Source organism: Puma concolor, chromosome E1 (assembly GCF_028749965.1).
Source record: "Puma concolor isolate L17-30 chromosome E1, mPumCon1.1.hap2, whole genome shotgun sequence".
Lineage (NCBI taxonomy): Eukaryota > Metazoa > Chordata > Mammalia > Carnivora > Felidae > Puma > Puma concolor.
This window is the reverse complement of record NC_141680.1, coordinates 1,317,210-1,322,874: the sequence shown is the minus strand read 5'-3', so window position 1 is coordinate 1,322,874 and position 5,665 is coordinate 1,317,210.

Here is a 5,665-nt window from a genome sequence, read left to right as displayed (position 1 = left end):
TGCACCTCAGCCCACCGGTCACAGGGGACTGACCGCGGGTCGGTGCCCAGCACTGGGCCCTGAGCCGCCCTCCCTGGCCCCTGCCCGTCCCTCAGCGTAGGAGTCAGCCTCGCACTGGGACCGGCGCCGGGGCAGGCCCGGCAGGCTCAGGAGCCGGATTCCATCCGGGCAGGGATCAGGATCCGGGGCACGGCGGAAGGCCGCGATCTCTGCCCGCACCCGAGGCCTCCGTGCGCCATCTTGCAGAGACCCCGAAGGACGGCCCCGCCCAAGTGTCCCCAGGCCCCCGGAGAGGAGGCCGTGGGGGGAGAGAGCCAACATAAACCCGTCAGAGCTAACCCGTGCTGATCACTGGCTCCCTAAATCAAGAAGCTGGCAGATCTTTGGGGCGAGCATCAATCTTCCTGTCCCCGTGGTAAATACTATAATCCTTTTTCCAGTGTGGTTTAGAGAATGTAGCTGTCATGCTCACGATTTATTCGAAAATATTCTGCCAGGTTATGTGAATAAATGGGGGCGTCCGTGTGCTTTTGAGCAGGTCAGAGCACTTTCCAGGGTGCCGGCCGCCTCATCACGGTAGCTCTCCCTCGGCCGCCGGCTTCCACGCCCGGCCCTGCCCAGACGGGACCTGCGAACTGAGGCGAGCTTGCAGGCACGGGGGGCCGGTTTCCCGGCCGGCAGCCCGGCGACGGGGCGGCCGTGGCCTTCTCTTTCCCGTCTGATCGTTTGTTTTGTCACCTGGTGAATGCAAAGGCACGCTCCTGTCACGCGAGACTCGGACCTTGCGGGGTTCCCACGGACCACGCCCACCTCGTCAACCCCTTGGGGACCCTCTGCTCCGGTGAACAGCCGCATACTGTATGCAACGTGCTTCCGCACGTCTGTTATTTCCGCCGCTGTTTAAACCTTCACGTAGAAATGCCGCACAAACTTCCTCGTGGGTCAGGTGTGTCTCGTCGCGTGCATGAGCCTTCTCTTACTACGGATTCCGTTGCTGGTCAAAGCTTCCACAGTCCTGCCAAGTGCCCTCCAAACACACTTCACCAACGGGATGTGAGGGTCCCTTCTGCTCCACTGTGATCGCGTTTCTTCTTTTCGGTTTTGCCAGGCCGACGGGTGGGGAGCCCTGCTCGTCGATTTCCCCGGAACCGGTTCTTGGGAACGTGGGCCACACTCGCTGTGTTTGCTGGTCCCGCGTGTCTCCCGCCCTGGGTTCTCTCTGGCCGTGCCTCTGTCCATTTTCCACCAGCGTGTCTTCTTCCTTCTCGTGGAATTTGGGGCTCTTAATTTTTGTCTTTTGTGACTTGCATGGACAGGCTTTCTTTCCCCAGGACTACACTGTACATCTTTCCTGTTTCCCTCTGACGTTTCTGTGTCTGTTTCTCGCTGAGTCCTTGCCTCTAGCAGCTGTGGTCCACAGCTTTGTCTTCGGACTCTACGCGCTCTCCGCACGCGATGGGGATGCCAGGCCCCTCCGCTGGGCCCAAAAATCCCTCACGGGCATCTCCTCTTTCCGGGCCCTGCTCTTGCATATGGAGCTGTCTGACGTCACAAAAGTGCCACCGACTCAGCAAATCCAAAACCGTACTCAGGTCTCTCTTCCCGAACTTCACCTCCCCTTCTTGTCCTGGTGGGGGAGGTCAGAGGTCACTTACCCTTCTTGTCCTGGTGGGGGAGGGAGGGTCACCCTTCTTGTCCTGGCCAGGGGGAGAAGCAAATATTTCCCTCCTGGTGGATTTGCTGAGATTTAAGCCCACACACTGTGGCTCCAGAAACAGGGTAAAGGAGAAGGGAATGGCTGGGAAGGGGTCTCTGAGGAGGTGACAGCTGATCTGAGACGTAGAGCAGGGAAAAGCCCTGAGGGCCCAGTCCGGGAGTCTGGTGGAGGCTGTGAGGCTGGGTCACGAGGAGGAGGAAGAACGCGGTCAGGGGTGGGCCCAACAGTGGACGGTCTGCAGTCCTAGAAGCTGCCCTGGGATGCCAAGGAAGCACGGGATGGAGTTTGTTCGATCCTTTTCAAAGTTCCTGCTAGAACAGCTCAGCCTTCACGCCATCTTCCTGGAAACCTCCGTGCCACGAGAGCCAAGTGGAGAAGAAGCGAGTGTGTGGGCTGAGCAAGAAAGAAGAAAGACAAGGCAGAGGTCTAGGTGGACCGCCGTGCACCTGCGACAACACCAGGGCAGAAACAGGGAAAACAGAGGCCGGGCGCTGGCACAAGCCGGACGGCACACCTACCTTCTAGAACTCGCCTGGCGGGTCTAGGACGTCCAGCACCCCCGATGGCAGCGGCCGCCTCTGAGAGGCCCACCTGCCTCACACCCAAACTGTGCCCTTGGTCCTCTGCCCAGGACCTGTGACTCGTCTGTTCTCTGTCGTGGCCAGGAGTGGCGCACGCACCAGAAATCACGTCTCCCCTTGTCTTGGCTGAAGGCCAAGTTCATGCTGGAGCAGAGCCGGGCCCGGGGCAGGGGCAGCAAGAACGGAAGCAGAGATGCCTCTTCAGAGGCTCCCATGCCAGCAAGCAGCGGTGGCATGACCCACGGGGGGCGTCAGCGGGAGTCCCGCTGACAGGGAATGGCCAGGACGAGCCCCAGATGCCTCGCTCCTGCCGGGACGTCCCAGGGCGCAGGCGGCTCTGGCAGAGGAGCCCCCACCACCAGGAAACCCCTTGGTCCACGGGGCCCGGCGCCACCAGCAGGGACCAACGCGAGCAACGGTGGCTCCAGATGAACCAAGCAGACCAAGTGACATCGTCCGAGCTCTTAAATCAATTGTCACGGGAACCGCAGTCCAAAAAGGAACAGGGTGATTGCCTGCTGTGGAGAAACCTCACATACGGCCTGGCGTCTCCTCACGTAAGAGAGGCCACGTCCGGCTCACGGTCAGAAACTGCTCATCAGGCCAAGAACCAAGAACATGACGATTTTAAAGCGGTGCTCGGAGGAAATGTTACAGCACTGAATACACCAGAAATAAGGACAATCTCGTCTCCATCAGCTAAGTCCTTACCTCAAGAAACCGGAAAAGAAAAGCAAAATAAACCCAGAGAAGGAAGAAAACTAGAAAAACCAGAGCAGAAGTCAGTGACACTGAAAATAGAGAAATGGTAGAAAAAAATCAGTGAAACAAACATCTGGTTCTTTGGATAAAAGTCGGTAAAATTTACAAACCTCTGGCAAAACTGACAAAAATTAAAAGAAACAGTTGTCCGATATCAGGAATTAAATGGGGAACGTGTACTTCACGTAGCCATTAAAAGGATAATGAGGGACTGTTACAAACAACTCCTAATACAAACAGAAGAAATGGACCAATTTCCAGACAACTTAACCAAGATTAAAGAAACAATCTAAACGGCCCCTAACCGTTAAAGAAGCCGAATTCATAATTAAAATCCCTCTTGAAAGAAATCACCAGGCCCAGATGGTTTTATGGGAGAATTCTACCAAACGCTAAAAAAAAAAAAAATTAACCCCTTTACACAAAAAGACCCCCAGACGGTGAATAGACACGCGAGAAGGTGCTCGACATCACTGATCCTCAGGGAAATACACATCACAACCACACTGATCACCACCTCACACCCGCCAGAGTGGCTAAAATCCACAACACGACAAACAGGTGCCGGCGAGGATGCGGAGAAAGGGGAACCCCCGTGCACTGTTGGTGGGAGTGCAAACCGGGGCAGCCGCTCTGGAACGGTGTGGAGGGTCCCCCAAAATTAGAAATAGAGCTATCCGACGACCCAGGAATCCCTCTACTGGGTATTTACCCAAAGGAATGAAAACCCGTATCTTGAAGATACCCGCACCCACACGTCCACCAACAACGAGTGGGTAACAGAAACGTGGCCCACACACAGGGTGGGACGGCACTCAGCCCCACAGCAGGAGCTCCTGACATTCGGCACGACGTGGGTGACCCTGCAGGACGCCACGCTGGACGAAAAGAGCCGGGCACAAGACTGGTCTCACCGACGTGTGGATTCTGAAAGTCGAACTCACAGAGGCGGACAGCAGAGTGGCGGCTGCTAGGGACCAAGGGTAAACGGGCAGATGCCGGGTCAGGGGGACAAGGCTTTAGTTATGCGACACGGAGTTCTGGAAACCCCATGTGCAGCGTGACTGCAGCCCGTACTAATACAGTGCCCACTGGGGATCTGCCCACAGAAAAATCACAAACGTTTCAGCACACACAGAAACCACTCCGTCTGCCGGTGGACGTGAGCAGTTCACGGCGTGCGCACGTGGGAAAACATCACGCTGCGCACGGCAAACAGAGATGCTCTTTGTCAATCACACAGCATCGGAACTGGGGGAAAATTAACTCCAACTTTACACAATCTCTTTCGGAAAACACAAAAGGAGGAAGCATTTGCCAGCTCATTTCATTAAAAAAATTTTTTTAATGTTTGTTTATTTTTGAGGGAGAGACAGAGCACGCGTGGGGGAGGGGCAGAGAGAGAGGGAGACACAGAATCCAAAGCAGGCTCCAGGCTCCGAGCTGTCAGCACAGAGCCCGACGCAGGGCTTGAACCCACCAACCGTGAGATCGTGACCTGAGCCGAAGTCGGACGCTCAACCGACTGAGCCCCCCCAGGCACCCCTTGCCAGCTCATTTTATGAGGCCACTATTTCCCTGATACCAAATCCAGACAGAGTCCGTAGAAAGAAAGATACAGACTAATATCTCTCATGAATTAAGAGGCAAAGATTCTCAAACAACGCGTGATGGAGGTGAATGCTATTCTGTATCACGATCGAGGGGGATTTATTCCAGGTACCCAGGGTTGGCTGAACATTCAAAAGAATCGATGTAATCCACGGAACCGACAAACTAAAGAAAATTCCTATGACTGTATCAATTAATGCAGAAAAAGCACTCAATGAAATCCAATAGTCACAATTTGTTTTTAAACCAGGAAGTCAGAGATAGAATGGAATTACCTCGCCAATAAAAAACAGCTACCAAAGCAGCAACTGTTCACGATATATTTAATGGTTAAAAACGGTGTTTTCTCCCAAAGACGAGGAGCGAGGCACAGATGTCCCCACGTTCTTGTCTGACTCGGTGTTGGAAGTCCCAGCTGCGGCAGCAGGCAAGGGGAACAGACGTACAGTCCGGACAGGTAGGAGTAAACGGTCTCTGTTTGCAGGTGACGTGATTCACTGGGCACAACATCTCGAGAGATCAAGAAAACACTCTGATATACGAGCTCAGCGCATTCTCAGGCTACAAGACCAACTCCCCAAAACCCATTTCATTTCCCTACACTAACAACGAATGTGCCGGAACGAAAATTAAAAGCACAAGGCCGTTTACAACCACCTCGGAGGCGATGAAATCCTTATGTGCACGTTTAACAAAAGGTGCACGGGGTCGGCATGCTGCAAGTTAGGACACGCCGACGGAAGACGTCACGAAGACCCAAAGAAACGGACGGATGAGCCACATTCATCTAACGGAGCTAAATGAGCCCCACATCGATCTCCGGGTTTAATGACGTTTCTGTCAAAACACCGGCAAGGTTTTCACGGACGTGGACAAGCTTATTCTGAAACACATACGGGGAGTCACAGACCCCAGCATAATGAAAGCGATCTTGGCCGAGAGGAAGAGGGGGGATCACCGTTCGATACCACTGTCACGGTAATTAAGGCAATGC